The following is a 16,646-nucleotide window of genomic DNA, read 5'->3' as shown; positions in this document are numbered from 1 at the left end:
GCTGGACATCTAATTCTACATGAATAGAAATCTAATATGGGTTATACCTAAAACCATGTGTCTAACAACCCAAGTCAAAGAACTATTTGCGTAATGGGGCAAGACGTAGGACAAGCCAAGCAGGGTTGTTCTAAGAGACTTCCTTGAACTGGTCGCTAGGATTTTTCTGTAATTGTGAAGTATGTGCTGCATATGAGAATTTAACAACAGAACTGAAATCATGTTTGAGGAATAATACAGCAGGATCAGAGAGCTGTCAGAGAGCAACACAGGAGCTCGCCAGAGTTTCCTAAGATGATCACGGGGTCCTCGGGTCTGAGGACCGAGGATGAAGTGCAGGCACCATCCACAGACAAGGAGTGTTTGTCACTGGAACAGAAGCTTCTAGAAGGGCTCAGGCTTGTCTTCTTCAGCCAGTAAGACACGGCTGATGAGCAAGAGAAAAAGTCGTTATTATTATTTAGTTGCTCAGTCATGTCCGACTCTTTGGGACCTCACAGACTGTAGCCTGCCAGGCTCCTCTGTCCGTGGGATTCTCCATGCGAGAATACTGGAGTGGGTTGCCATTTCCTTCTCCAGGGGATCTTCCTGACCCAGGGATTGAACCTTTGTCTCTTGAGTCTCCTGCATTGGCAGGTGGGTTCTTCACCACTGGTGCCACCTGGGAAGCCCCATGCAAGGACTAAACAGGCATAATTCTCATTTTTAAAGAGTCCTAGTATGGGGAACAATATTTGAGGAAAACCAGAAGTGGTGGAACTGAATCAGTAAAAAGAAGAATTAGTCTTTACAGCACAGAGACAACAGGACCAAGATCAGTAAAGTTAACGATGCATGTACTAAGCCTCATAATTAACCCCACAGTGGTGACTTCAAGTTCTTAACGCTCATTCACTATAGTGGAGGTTTAAAAGCTCAGACTGCTCAGGAACCACAGCTAAAAACTATGTGTGGACGGTGCCAGGGGAGAAAGTGCGGGAGACAGCGGGGTGCGCATCCAGCATAGATCAGAGGCTTGTCCAGCTGTGTTCGCCTTCCAATCACTTCTGTGTTTCTCCATCTAACTGGTGGGTTAGCCAGGATGCACCCCAAATTAGTTAAACAGCAACTTTTATAAAGCATCTAAAAACTCAGAATCATAGCGATGCTAAGGGGCAGGTGGAAAAACAACCCCGCCAATATGATTATACACGATGATGTCAGATCTGTGATCCCCAGCACACTGGCATTTCCTTTTTCTTCCTAATATCCTCTTTCCCATAAATCACCTCCATGCTAAAATGACCAGATGTTAAAAGATTAGCTTACAGAACTATATCCGAGAAACAATATATAAATTGAAACATTTCGACAGGAAAATTTTGAAAAAGGCCATCCACAAAGTAGTGCATATATGGTCTGCCCCTGTGCTGTGCTCAGCCACTTCAGTCGTGTCCAGCTATTTGTGACCCCACGGACTGCAGCCCGCCGGCCACCGCTGTCCACGGGATTCTCCAGGCAAGAATACTGGAGTGGGTGGTCATGCCCTCCTCAAGGGGATCTTCCCCACCGAGGGATAGGATCCGGGTCTCCTGAACTGCAGGCAGATTCTTTACCATCTGAGCCACCAGGGAAGCCCTGGATTATTGCAAAAACACGAAGCTGTTGAATCTCCTGACGCTAAACAGAGCTTTCTCCTGCTTGCCGGTTTATGGCACACACGCTCTTTTTTTGGGAGGGGAGGCAGATTTTTTCTTTTCTTTTTAAAAATTTATTTTTAATTGAAGGACAATTGCTTTATAGTATTATGTTGGTTTCTTCCATACATCAACACGAATCAGCCACAGGTATACATATGTCCCCTCCCTCTTGAACCTCTCACCCCTCTAGTTGTTACGGAGCCCTGGTTTGAGTTCCCTGAATCATACAGCAAATTCCCACAGGTTCTCTATTTCACACATGGTAATGTATGTTTCCCTTCTACCCTCTCCATTTGTCCCACCCTCTCCTCTCCCCTCGTGTCCCTGCCACCCCTCACCCCGCCCCGTGTCGTGTCTACAAGTCTGTTCTCTATGGACAGACACGTTCTGATCAGAAGACAGGAGCCAGGCTTTGCGGTTGCACCAGGAAATAAACCTCCCCACAGCCACAGACATGGCCTCCACTACCTCCTGGTAACTCATCTCAGAGAGTAATTCTAAGCTGAGCATGCCTGGGCTTCAGGTCTCTTCTGCTTGTGCCAAATACCCAACATGTTTCAATCCCTTACACTGCCTGGGACAGGAGAAGGCAATGGCACCCCACTCCAGTACTCTTGCCTGGAGAATCCCATGGACAGAGGAGCCTGGTAGGCTGCAGTCCATGGGGTCGCTGAGAGTTGGACACGACTGAGTGACTTCACTTTCACTTCTGACTTTCATGCATTGGAGAAGGAAATGGCAACCCACTCCAGTGTTCTTGCCTGGAGAATCCCAGGGATGGCGGAGCCTGGTGGGCTGCTGTCTGTGGGGTCGCACAGAGTCGGACACGACTGAAGTGACTTAGCAGCAGCAGCAGCAGCAGCAGCAGCCTGGGACAGGAAGCATTTAAGAAGGCTTATAAATCATTCAGCTGTAGTCCCTGTATTCTGAGACCCTCAGGGAAGTCTCTCAGTGAGTAACTGCAGTCATCCAAATCCTAAAGGATGCTAGCCTCCCCCTCTACCTACCCCCGCAAAGTGAGCTTTCCCTACCTTTCTTTCTGGGGCTCATCTTCCTTCACTCCAGCCGTCAGGCAGGCATCTAAGAGAGGGGTCAACACCCCAGGAGTCCATGTGCCCCCCATCCAGTCGCTGGACACTGTACATTCTCCAGGTAGACAAATGGGATCCCAAGTGGTGGCGAGCAGACAGGAACGCAGGTTTCTCTTGCTTTCTGCTTCACCACAGACCAGTCAAAGCCTGCTGGTTTTGTCTGTTGTTTTCAGAGTGTCAGTCATAAAACAAAAGCAGCTATGAGGAGCAGCACTGGCCCCTAGATTTAAGAAATAAGTAAATCGAATACATATCTAAATGGAAGGCACTAGAAATAAATCCAGGACCAGACTTAATAAGGCGTTGCACATTTTCTGATCTTTCTTTTTTTTAACCCATAACGACTCTGACAAGTGGACTCATGCCTCATCATCTGATGAGAGATGGTGGGCATGGAGGGAAGTGGATTGAAACCTTCACTTGCAGGGTGTTAACACACTAAAGCATCACAGTATGGTTTTCATTTTTTTTTTCAATAATGTTATCAAGTAATGTTGCATATTCCACTTGGTAATTTTAATTTCATTTGACTTTCATCACTGCATATATGAGGCAGTTTTAAATGAAGCCCATGCCAACCAAGGAAAATCGGCAGTTCTTTGGCAGAAAGGAATCTCCTGCAAGAACACTGAATCTTTCCTATTCCTTCCGTTTCTGGTCAATAGGTCACAAGAGGCAACAACTTCTTAGAGCATCTTGTCAAAAAGTGAGGCATGTGAGAGCTGTGGGAAGAGGCTGCACGGCAGCAACAGAATGAGCAGAAAGGTGTAGAAAAGGATTGTCTCTAAACTTAGAAATGAAATTTTAATTTTTCATTAGCACTGACTCATCACGAGAGTTATGGGTATAACTGTGCAGGCTCGGTTATCTTAATTAAAAAGAACTGGGTATTTTCAGAAAATGTGATCTCTGTGTGTTAGAAAATTCTGAGTGAGCCTGCTGGACTTATCATTCAGAGGCAACATGCTGGGTGCCCAAATGGCAGGCTGGGGTTTTCTAGCTACTCTGTGGTCAAGAAAATATATGCCTGACATTTTTAATCTTGAAGGAATTATTCTCATATTCAGTACCCACTGGAACCCAGAAACACTGATCAACTTCTCCACAAATGTCTCAACCAAAGAAGGAAATCTTCTGTCCAAGGGAGGAAAACCTAGTTGAGTAAATTTATTTTCATGAAAAAGTGAAAGAAATAGTAGGAAAGGCATCATAATTCTTTAGAAAATAAAAACAGTGAACATGAATATATTACTTTGCTGTTACCTTAAGTTTGCTTTTCTATAATATTAAAAATCTATTCCTCAACTGTCATGACAACGTCCTTTCAGGTACTGTCTGTGTTTTATCAGCCCTTTGAAGCCATAAATCACTACACAAGATATGTCTGCTTTCAGACACAAGTAGCTGGTATTTAAGCAAAAGAAGGAGATCCAAATCAGAATACAAGTTGCAACCCACTCTCTTTATCTTTGGGAAGTGATTTTTTTTTTTTTTTTGGCAACATAGAACAAAGACTTTAGCGTTGACTTTTCCTCTTCCTGTTGCCAGTTAATTGAGCAGAGGTCGAGGATGATAACTGCCTCTAGGGAAACAGGCCTGTGCACTGCAGAACGGTGTACTGGACTCTGCTGTGGCTTTCTTCCCTTCAGGCCCAGGTATGGCTGGTACTCTCCCAGTGGCAGTAATTCACGGAAAGGAAAATGCAGCCAGGTTCATTGCAGCCGTCCTCAGATTTCAAAGGGGATGATGAAGAAAGAATCTAAGAGTACCCGTGCGGAATCCACATGCTCCGGCCCACTCTTCAGGCCATGCCAGCACTTCTCAAGCCGAGAGGCCGGGAGGACCTGAGGAAAGCAGGGCCTCTGGGGCTCTACCATCCTTGCAAGCTTGAGGTTGCTTTTCAAAGTTTTCAAGGTTAACAACTGTGTTTATGTGCCCTCTACTTTATTTATTTTATCAAAAGTCTTTTTTATTTTATATTGGAGTCTAGTTGATTAACAAGCTTATGTTAGTTTCAGGTGTAGAGCAAAATGACTCAGTTATACATACACAAGCATCTATTCTTTTTCAAGTTCTTTTCTCATTTAGGTTATTACAGATCACTGAGTAGAGTTCCCTGTGCTATACTACAGGTCCTTGTTGGTTATCCATTTTAAATATAGCAGTGTGCACATGGAAGGAAAGCTATGACAAACCTAGGCAATGACTTAAAAAGCAGAGACATCACTTTGCCAACAAAGATCCATATAGTCAAAGCTATGGCTTTTCCGGTAGTCACGTATGGATATGAGAGTTGGACCATAAAGAAGGCTGAGTCCCAAAGAAATGATGCTTTCAAACTGTGGTGCTAAAGAAGACTCTTGAGAGTCCCTTGGACAGTGAGGAGATCAAACCAATCAATCCTAAAGGAAATCAACCCTGAATATTAGTTGGAAGGACTGATGCTGAAGCTGAAGTTCCAATAATTTGGCTACCTGATGCCAAGAGCCAACTTACTAGAAAAGACCCTGATGCTGGGAAAGATTGAAGGCAAAAGAAGAAGAGAGTAGCAGGGGATAAGATGGTTGGATAGCATCACCAACTCAATGGACATTAGTTTGATCAAACTCTGGGAGGTCGTGAAGGACAGTGGAGCCTGACATGCTGCAGTCCATAGTGTCCTAAAGAGTCAGACACAACTTAAGGGACTGAACAACAATGTGTACATGTCGACTCCAGCCACCCAATCTATCACTCCTCCTCCCCAGATCCTTACACTTATTTTTTTTAACTTTTTATTTTGTATTGGGTATAGCTGATTAACCATGCTGTGATAGTTTCAGGCGAACAGTGAAGGAACTCAGTCGTACATAGTCATGCATCCATTCTCCCCCAAACTCCCCTCCCATCCAGGCTGCCACACTTAACATTTATAGAAGTTATACGTGTCATGGTTTGGAGCTAAATGATAATTACGAAAAGAAGAGTACCTCAATTTCATACTGAAAATGTACTCCTTTAAAATACCAAGGTACCTGGAAGCCATTCTCTTTTATTAGTACATTTTTGGAATAGGGAATTTTAGAAAACTATTTGCTAAAAGTATTATTCTCTTGACCACCCACTAAGCTCCCTGGACTGTAAACAAATCTATTTTAATTGACCACCACAATGGAAACACTCTCCTGCAAACTTCTTTTATAAACACTGGATTTCGAATTCCTCAAGTCCATCATGAAGAGCAAGTTAATGAAATTGCATGCCTGTATTTCCCCATTCTACCAAGTCTTTGCTTAAGCACTAAAATCTAATTATATATTTTACATGATCAAAATTTCCAATCTTGACAGTGATCATTTAGCTCAAAAAACTAAACCCTCTACAACAGTGGAAAAATCTGCATGTACAGTGAGAGTTCAGTCTTTTCTATTCCATTTTTCTAAAAAAGGCACGTTGTCATCATTTGCTCTGTACCATAAATGAGCTTATTTGCCAAAATATCAAAAGGATTTTTAAATTCATTTTAAACACCCTGGCAAGAGTTAGTAGATTTTTGAACATGGGGTTTTAAGCACTTTCTTTTACAGAAAAGATGTAAAATCCTACAGATTGTCAAGGTAAAAACACTAAGACTTACATGGGACACCTTGCTATGTTAGAGACTATGAGACAAACTGCCAGATTAAATTTTAAGAAGCATAATGATCAAATTGCCTATAAGCTATGGTAAAATACCAAGTTTTGTGATGAAATACTGGGAAAAGTGGGTTGGATTTAAATTATCCCAGGTAAGCAGAATTAAAACCTCTATCTAATAAGTCAAGAATTGCAGAAAATGTCTCATATAAGTTTTCAAATGGCTGTATAAAGTAGGCCTTTGATTTTTCAGATACAAGAGCCATGACTAACCAACAACTCCAGTCCAATATAACCTATCACAGGGTAAAATTTTCTAGGCAAACATTTTCCCTCACAAGCATATTTTTCTTAGCAGCAATAAACAATCAAGCAAACAAAAATATCTTAATTAATTTAACCCCACTAGGTCTTTAAGTCATTTTTGAAATGTTTAGACAAGCGACTAATGAGCCATAAATCTAAAATAGCAGTGGAATCTCCCTTCCAATTTTCCATACCTGGACATCTTTATCCAGGTACCTTGGATATATTCTGGCAAAATGAGGCTCACATGACTCACTCAAGTATAGGGATCATTTTGGTTTCTTCTGGGGGGATAAAGGAGCTATTTTATAGAATAAGAGATATTAATAATATATATATATGAAATATTTGGGGCTCCCAGGTGGCTCAGTGGTAAAGAACCTGCCTGCCAATGCAGGAGACGTGAGTTTGATCCCTGGGTCAGGAAGATCCCCTGGAGAAGGGAGTGGCAACCCACTTCAGTATTCTTGCCTAGAGAAATCTCATGGACAAAGAAGCCTGGTGGGTTACAGTCCATAGGGTCGCACTGAATCGTATTTATAAAGACAAGAACTACAAATGCAAAAATGATTGTAAGCTAGATAATCACTGAATGCGCAGTTTACTATTGAGCAGAGTAACATCCCTCCAAAGGACCAAATGTATTCTTAAACCCAGGGACCCAATAAAAGATTTAAAAAAAGAGAGATGAGGTCATCTTTGCTATACTATTCTCATGCAGAATGGCTCCCAACAGTATGTGATTTAATTTTAATTCATCCAGTTTAAAATATTCTTGGTAATAACATATTCCGACTGCTTGGCTTGGAAGCCTCTTAGCAGACTCGTTGGTATTGATATAATGCTGTAGCTAATTGAACCTTCTAGATTTGGGAGACCGGGCCATTCTGCGGCAATTCTACAAACCTAATTAGATAATGCAAAGTTAATTTTTTCCTCAAGTTTCGGTGTAGCGGTTCTTACACTCAGTGAGCTGAAACAGGCCTCCCTATTGGTGCATTTAAATGCTTCTCAGGAGCCACTCTTTAAAACTCTCCGAAGGCCAGGGAGCCCAAGAGGGAATTTATAATGGTGCAGAAATGAGAATGTTTCTCATTTTGAAATATTCAGGATCTTGGCAAATGAAGCAACTGCAAGTTAGTTCTCCCCTCTCCAGAAAAGACTGAAGGAAGCCTTGGGTAATTGCAGTTAGCATGTCTTAGTGCTGCTTTAGGGATCAAGGGACTGAACCAGAATTAAACTGTAGACCTCATTTCATAAAACTAGCACTACTGAAACTCTGAGCACACAGTTTTGTTATTGTTTCTTCCTTTGGTTACACATCAGCCAAATTAATGTATTATTAAAAACATTATTAAAAATTGCCTAATAGCCTCAATATAAAATTCCTTTCCTTCCCAATTCCAAATATTAAAATGCTGTTTCAGCCACTGCTTTACAAGTTACTGGATTTCAGATTTAAAGACTGCTCCAAATGCCTAATACGTATTATCATCATATTTTAATATAATGTATATACATAGTATATATTATCAAAATTACATGACTGTGGTTCAGCTTAACATGTATGTGCGTATGTGTCTATGTCTACACATGGCTACGGGGTGGGGTGGGGGGCAGTGCGGAGAGGCACCTAATTAAGGCAGAAGAGAGATAACCCCACTTCCCAGGTGGCTCAGACAGGAAAGAACCTGCCTGCCAATGCAGGAGACACAGGCTCGATCCCTGGATCAGGAAGATACCCAGGAGAAGGAAATGGCAACCCATTCCAGCACTGTGCCCTGGAGAACTCCATGGACAGTACTCTTGCCTGACAGGCTACAGTCCTTGGGGTTGCAAAGAGTTGGACAGGACTTTGTGACAAAACAACCAACCTACCTCATTTGTGGGCAGTCCCTCTCCAGTAGTCACACTTCTCCAGTAAAACCCTCCTCTCTGATTTGATCTGTCCTTTTCCCCTGGAAGGTGAGTGTTCCCTGCTTGAATGTTTCTCCTGAGCCAGTGTACCTGGGCATCCTGTTAACTGGATGTGCCACAGGCCCTCCTCACCCCAGGGGCCAGCAACCGGTGCAGGCCCCAGGGGCTCTTGCATCCTTTCTTCTCCTCAGCAGTTCTGGTTGAGAAACACCCTCCAGGTCATCCTACTTCTGTCTATAGCACTGATGCCCACTCTGGGCTCCGTACAACCTGCAGACGCCCCAACTCCACTGACCTGGAGTCACTTTAGGCCCAAAATGCACAAATGTTTTATCTTCAGCCCCCAGTTCTACTCATCCTCTGGACCACAACTTTGCAGTCTTTGCAAAGACTCATCTTCTAGACCAGACTTTCAAAAATCCAGTCCCTAGACTAGCAGCTTCACCTGGGAACTAGTTACCATCGCAAATTCTCCGCCCCACCCCGGACCTCCCGAATCAGGAAGTCTGGGCAGAAGGCCAGATGACCCGGGTTCTAACACACCCTATGGGCAATTCTGATGCCTGTTCAAGGCTGAGAACTGCTTCAGAAGGTTTGTTCCTTTGGGGGAACCAGCATCGATCCCCACCACCTCGTCCAGCAAGCGCAGCTCCTGTTCCCACCAGCCACACTGGTAATTCTATCATCATCACCTTCCTCCCCACGCACTCGTTTTCCTGGCCCCCTCCTGTTTAGGGCTTGGCAAGAGCCACAGAGATAGTTCTCTCCTCACTGAAATCCGGCCTCGGCACTGTTCCCAGATCACCCTGTGGAGCCAGCTCGGAATGCTCAGTATTCAGTGTTTCGGGCTCGGACTCTGTTTCTCTCTCCAGGTTCTCTTCCAGGCGCCTGTCCCCAGGGTCTGCAGGGATCCTTTCTGCTTCTGCATGCCCATTCTCTATCCCCGTGCACTTGACCTCCAACCCTCCCTCCCAGGGACCTGCTGTCTGACCGCCTGCCAGTCCACCCTAGGCTGGATGCTGCCTCCCTGAGACCTGGGCCCCAGCAGCTACTGCAACCCTCCTTTCACCCTCTGCTACTGTTACCTGCGCATCTGGCCCACAAACTTGACAATCTAGGACCACGTGTAGCACGATGACCACATAATTCATCATCTGACCCAGAGCGTCCCTGAGGACACCTGGACTCCTATCAAGTGCTGCCTGCCCTCCAGACGCGCTCGTCACCACCACGCGGGCCTTTTGTCTCCTTCTCATGCATTCTGGCCTCTTCCACCCTCAGAGCAGCCCTGCCTGTCCCCTGGGCCAGCCGGGCTCTGCCCAGAGAGTTGCAGCCAGGCATCAGCGACCATCACCCCTGCCGTCTCCTCCCCCCCACTCAGCCTGCACCACCTCACATGCTTCTCTCCATCTGAAATGAGCGCCCCAGTATCTGTGGCCCCCTCCAGCACAGCACACGGGAGCTCATCTGTGTTGTTAAAATCTGCAGGGGGTAGGGGGGGCAGTGAGGGGAGGGGAAAGGGTTAGAGGGCACAGCTGGTCAGGACGCCTGAGAATGACTGTGTACATGGCCTTGGGCAGGGTTCATGGCTCTGAAACTCAGGGGTCTCCCTTTTATAGTGAGGATTACATGAGACTGCACTAGAGGGTTATTACTACAATTAACATCACACAGGACTGACTGTGTTATCTGTTATCACCATGCATTTTACTGCTTTAGAGAATCACCAATGACCAGGGCACACGACGGTAATGAGGAGACAAGAGTTTGAATCTTCTAATCAGGGAGTCAGCAGCGGAATGTCACCACGCCCCAACTCCACCTTGGAGGCTTCCAAAACGCTGCTCTTCCTGCTCCACCAGTAACACCCCAACCCGGTTCCTTAGCCTCCCATTCAGCGCCTTCAGAATGTGGCCCAGACTTACTCTTCCAATCTTAGGCTCTGCCACTTGTCATGAGTAAATCCAGCCTCCATTTGGTCTCACCAGATTCCTTGCGTCCAGAACACTCTTCCCTGTGCGAACCCCACCCTGCGCCAGGTGGAGCTGAACACTGGGCTCTGGCCTCCGAGCACCCACCTCCTGGAGCTGTGGTGGGACCTCTGGGTGGGGGTGACACCCCCCTGTGGGTGCGAGAGGGGACGGAGCCTATGTCCAGGACACCCCTACGTCTCCAGCGCCCAGCCGGGTGCCTCAGGGGTCCTCCCTCCCTTCACTATTTAGAGTAGATGGAAGGCTGGAGGTTGGGAGGTATGGTAAAAAGGCCTGATTCATGAATGAAAAGAAAACTGCTGTTTTTTAGACAAATACCTTCTGTGTGGTCATTGGATCAAGACCTGAGTAACATCTTTACTACGTCAAAAGCTTTCCACGTCCTCTACGGCACCAGTCTCTGACGCCTGGAGCGATGCCTGGCGCTGAGTAAATGCTCGGTGGGTATGTGACACTTCTCCTGGGGGACTGACTGCCGTGTTTACAGCGCTAATACTCTCCCAGCTCTGACGTTGTTAATATACCTTCTACCCTTTCACCCTTCCCTCTTCCACCTTACAGAACCCAAATATAAAAGCATTCCTGAGATTCCCTGGTGGTCCAGTGGCTAAGACTTTGAGCTCCCAATGCAGGGGACCAGGGTTCCATCCCTGGTCAGAGAACTAGATCCCACATACTGCAATTACGACCTGACGCAACCAAAAAAAAAAAAAAATCATTCCTTTCAAAGCTTCAGGCTGTGTCCATTCCACTCTAGAGAAACTTCGAATTCTTGATTTCACTAGTCTTCCTCTTCTGTCAGATTGTGCATCCGTTCTTCGGGGATGAAAATTAGAATCCAAAATACGAACAAAGACAACAACTGAGGTTGAATAATCACAAGCCGGTTCTGATGTTCGAGAGCCGTTCAAATCTTGCTGACCAAGCTTTTTTTTTTTTTTTTTAATAACTCAAGTTGGAAATTACAAATGTTTACAAATGGCCCAAGCTCAGAACTCTGACGTTCATTAATGCACTACTTTCCCTCATCTCTAATTTACTATTAACTGATCTAATGCAGTCTTTACCAGAACCAAACTGAAGCCAGTACCTTATCTCCCTTTTCAGGCAGCTGGTCCCATCACAAAATAGTTTCCCAAATTCTATTTCCACACTTTCTTTACTAGTACTTGTGCACTCCCTGAATGGCTGTTCTAAGCCTTTTCCACCTGCTAAGGAGACGTCCTATGACTGCTCCCAGAGTGAGGTGTCCTTACACAGACACCGGAGTAAGGAGGGGAAGGAACCAAGGTCATGTGGGTGCTCGAGTCTCTTCTTCAACTAGGATGTGATCCCTTTAGAGCAGAGCTTTCCCTTGAGGCCGTCTTGGTGCTCTCAGTGGGGTCTGGAGCAGGGGCTGGCGGTGTGTCCCAGAAATTAGGATTGTATTTTGGGTATTCATCCCTGAAGAATGAATATACAATCCGACAGAGGAAGAAAAGTAATGAAATCAAGAATGGGAAGTTTCTAGAGCTGAATGGACACAGCCTGAGGCTGTGAGAGGAATGCTTTTATAGTCAGGGTCTGTGTAGTCGAAGAGGGAAGGTGAGGAAGTAGACTGTGTATCAGCAGCATGGACAGAGTTCTGTGAGAGCTGGGAGAGCACCTGCACTGTACTCATGGCAGTCACGCCCTCCACAGATGCGTCAAATACCCACGGAGTGTTTGCTAAGCCCAACCACTGCTCTAACAGGACTGAGGTGTGACCTTCCACCACCGGATGGAAAATACTTCCACAGAATCGACAGACACAGAAATTCTTAGGGATGTCTGCAGTTCCAGGGCACCCAGCCCTGCAGGGGAGAGACGTGGATGAACGCTGCAGCACCGTGGAAGGGGAAGGAGAAATTCCACGAGCAGGAAACGTGACTCCTGCCTCTCAAAGACTCAGTGCTTCAGAGGCACCTTTAAGAAATGCGACAGCTTCAGAGTCTCAACCCAGGAGAATGCATGTGTACACAAAACTGCATTAATTTCAGGAAGCCTGTAGAACCCAAATTTCTTAGACTTGGCAACATGGGAGGTTTTCATTGCAGGAGCGGGAGAGGACAGCAAAACAGAGAATGAAAGCCAGACTCGGGGCATTTCACATGGGCAACTGAAATAACAGTGACCTCTTCTGATGCTACACTTCTGCTAAGTGACAGCTCCATCCCTAATAAATGAGCTTTTGTTTGAAATAAAATATCATGGTCAAGGGCAGAATTTTTCTGGTTGCAGCTGATCACAGCTGAGATAAAAGGCTTTGCTAGCGTAGAACCTGACCAACTGGGTAGTCAATTCAGTCACAGCCTCATTAACCAAGGCTCCTTTCCACTGGTCTCAGTTTATCACATAAAACCTCTCCATCTAGCAACAGTTCTTCAATGAGTCCTACTCTGCACGCCCTGAACCTAACGGCATTAATAGTTTGACTTAAGCAACACTGGTACATACTGAGAACCACCAGTTCACATGCAGCTTCTCACCAGCCCTGAATTTGTTATAGGAGAAGCACAGAAGATCTTTCAACATCTCCATTTTAGACCTTTATTTTTGGAGGCTAATGATTCAACTCAGGGCTGGAACCTTGGAGAAATGGTCTAGGAGATACTGTAATTTATTTAATTAAAGGAACTGTCTACACTTTAGAAGTGCTAAACAGATGGTTGTAGTACAAACTGACCTTAAAATATTCTGAGAACAAAGCTTAAAAAGATAAGCCTTCACATTAGAACTGCAAAACGTAACATTGGAACGTACAGATTTTGGTCTTCAGAACCTTCCATGTAATAAACAACCTGTCACTTTCCTATCACTTGCTGGGTGCCTCTGGTCACCTTCCTTCTCCTTCACTCCCATGTGCAAACACCTAGTCCTGGTGCCTGTGCATCTCCATTGAACAGCTCTTGAATTAACTGACTTTTCTCCCCTTCCCCTGTCACTCTGCCAATTCCATCATCACATCCCACCCGGGCTATTATAACCTCCAACAGGAATTCCCATCTGCTCCTGCTCTAAACCAATACTGCCAGAGTGATCGCTTCAAAGCACAAATCTGATCGTGTCTCTCCTCTATATAAAAATCCTTCCACGAGCTTCATCTTTGGAGTTGATGACTGCTCTAAAGACCTGATCCCTGGCCTGGTCTCTCTGCACCCTCACTCTTCATGTCCTAACTGTTGTTGTTCAATCGCTCAGTCATGCCTGACTCGTGACCCCATGAACTGCAGCGCTTCATGCTCCTCTGTCCTTTACTATCTCCTGGAATTTGCTCAAATTGCTGTCCATTGAATTGGTGATGCCTCCAACCATTTCATCCTATTGCCCAGTTCTCCTCCTGCCTTCAATCTTTCCCATCATCACTGTCTTTTCCAATGAGTCGGCTCTCTGCATCAGGTGGCCAAAGTAATGTTCTAACTCCACTGGTCTTATTCTACTTCCTCAGATCACCATGCTACCTCCTACCTCAGAACCTTTGCACATGCTCCTCCCTCTCAGGCCTGCCCCACCCCCCCACTCCCAGATCAACAGCGACTCTTCTTCAGATCCTCAGACTCTAATTCAAAGGCCATTTCTTCAAATAAGGCTTTCATGCCCAAGCATCACCATTTTGTTACCCACTGTGGGTTTTTTTTTCCACAGCATGCGGCACAGTTTTTATTTATAGGTCTGTAAAGTCTTGATTAATGTGATTTTTGACCCAGTAGCCTACATGATTCAAAAGTTTAGGGGCAAGGAGTATTTCCTTAACAAGTAGCACCAGGACATAGAGGTACTCAAAAATGTTTGTTGAATAAATGAAAACTTATCCAGCAGAGTATGATTTGAATGGTAAGATCATGTTTCACATCATTCACATCAGAGAAACAGCAAGAGGCCCAGAGATGAGAAAGTGAAAAGAAATGTGTTTCTGTTGTCTTGACCATAGGTGACCTGTTTTGCTGGGCAGATCTAATGGAGGAAGTAGTCCAGGGGAAAAAGCACCCGGCTGCAGCAGACTTTTGTGCCTGGAACTCTGAAAGATTAAGGCAGGAAGCTACATGGGGTGAACCTGCCAGGACCAGCTTGCTAGAGTAGAGGCAGAATTTGTCTTTGGTAAATGGGATTATTCCAGACTATCTCAGGTCATTTATCAGAATCCAGAAAGCCCTATAAATGGACCAGCATTAAGGAGAGGCAGATGCTTCACCCCAGGGGGGATTATGTGTAATCATAAAATAAAAGACCAGAAGGGGGAAGGGAAACTCAGGAGTCTTCCCTAAGTGAGACCACCTTGGACAGCTGCATCTCAGAAGCTCTTAGCTTAGTTTTGACTAAAAGGGAGCAGTAGCACCTTATTTGCACTTTAACGACTTATCCACTGTATCTTCAACTGCTTAGTTAATATTTACCTGCAAAGTTAATAAAGACGTTTGGCTCTCCAGATACATAAAGCAATCTTCTTAATTGTTCGAAAGTCTTACAAAGCTAGTTTTGGCAAAGCTAGTTTCTGTCTTTGTCAAATGACAGAAATTATTACTGGATCCACCGACAAGCTATATTCAATAAGCTGGACCAAAAATCAAGTTATAACCACCTCCTATAGCTATTAAATGAGCTCATGGCCCAGTCCCTGTATTAGCAGTAATAAAAACATTTCAGCATTTCAGGACCTTGGTGCTGACACTCCATCACCCCTTTGTAAGATTTTGTCATCTGAACTACAGGACATTCTGAATATGGCTAATTCTGTCACTCTTTCCTCAGTTTCTCCCCCAGGAAATGGTGTTTAAACATCTCCAGCTCTGTTAAAGGCCATTTGTGATCACAAATACTTTCAAACAACTGCAGTATTCGGTAGCCTTTGGTAAGTCATTTTGAAAGCAAAATCATAAAGAGGTCACCATCACTCCACGAGAGCTGAGGGGCTTAAAACCACAAACACATTCAAAAGGAAAGATGGGTACTTTTTACTATCCTTAATTTAAATGACTGCAAGGGAAACCCCCCACCCCTCCAAGATGTTACAGAGATCCCAGTGCCATTAAGTCTTCAAATAGACGCTACAACTTTAGAGTACATCTCAAGAGTAAATCTAACTCCAACACAGGGGCAGGAGCTGATAAGGAAATCTCTTCCTACGATTCTTAGTGTTGAAAGGATGCCTGCTCACTCAACTTCCAGACGCTAACTTTTCAGAAGGAAAGTTAATAAAGGCGACCCACTGGATGCAATGCAGATGCTGTTTGCAGAAGGCGCTGGAAGCGGCAAGTCTCCCAGCCCCCCGCCCCGCCCCGCCCCGCCGCGGCCTGGTCGCCCCCAGCCCTCGGGAAGGAGGGGCGCGGCCGAAACGGGGGGCGCGGCCGCGTCACTGGTCACCCACGTCCCGGGGCGCCGATGGAGCACCACCGCCGGGGAATGTCGGGCGGCGGGCAGCGCGTCCGGAGCCCCTCGGCTCAAGTTAGTTTGGGCGCTCGTCCGGAGCCTGGGGAGGGGCTGGGAAAGGGGTGTTCCGGCCCGACGGGGCGGCCGCGGGAGGGGCTGCGGGACTGGGGGTTCCGGGGGTGGGCGAGGGAGGCCGGTCCCAGGCGAGGCCTCGGCCGCTCCTCGCCGCTCTCGGCGCCGGAGCCTAGGGGGCGGCGCTCTTCTCGGGGCCGGGGGCGGGGCCGCGCGCTCCCATCCCGGCGGACGGTGGGGGCGCCGAGGGCCGAGCAGCCGGGGGCCGCCCGAGACGCCCGGGGGCGGCGGCGGCCGGACCCCGGGGCCTGGTCCGCACCGGGCGGTGGCGGCGGCCGCGGCCCCCTCGCCTCCGTCAGGCCTGCACGCGCCACAGGCCGCAGCCCGGACCAGCCCCGCGTCCCCGGCCGCCGCCGCGGCGGTGCCGGCCCGGCCCTCCTCCGCTCCCGCCCGCGGTCCCCGCGCGGAGGGCGGCCGCCGAGCCTCCGCCGCAGCGTGGGGCGGAGAGGCGGGGGCCGGGCTCGGGGGCCCCCCACCCGCCGCGCCACCTGCGGAGCCCGCGCGCGACCCACCGCCCCCGCTCCCGCCAA

General features: G+C 46.7%; 1 protein-coding gene across 2 annotated transcripts in view; it reads right to left on the bottom strand.

Annotated features, from left to right (window-relative positions):
* Positions 1 to 16,646, bottom strand: part of GALNT7 (polypeptide N-acetylgalactosaminyltransferase 7) — a 133,827-nt gene that overhangs the window by 116,923 nt on the left and 258 nt on the right. The gene's annotated exons all lie outside the window — the stretch shown is intronic.

Source organism: Capra hircus, chromosome 8 (genome assembly GCF_001704415.2).
Source record: "Capra hircus breed San Clemente chromosome 8, ASM170441v1, whole genome shotgun sequence".
Taxonomy (NCBI): Eukaryota; Metazoa; Chordata; class Mammalia; order Artiodactyla; family Bovidae; genus Capra; species Capra hircus.
Note: the sequence above shows the minus strand (reverse complement) of the source record. Positions and strands in the feature narration are given on the sequence as shown.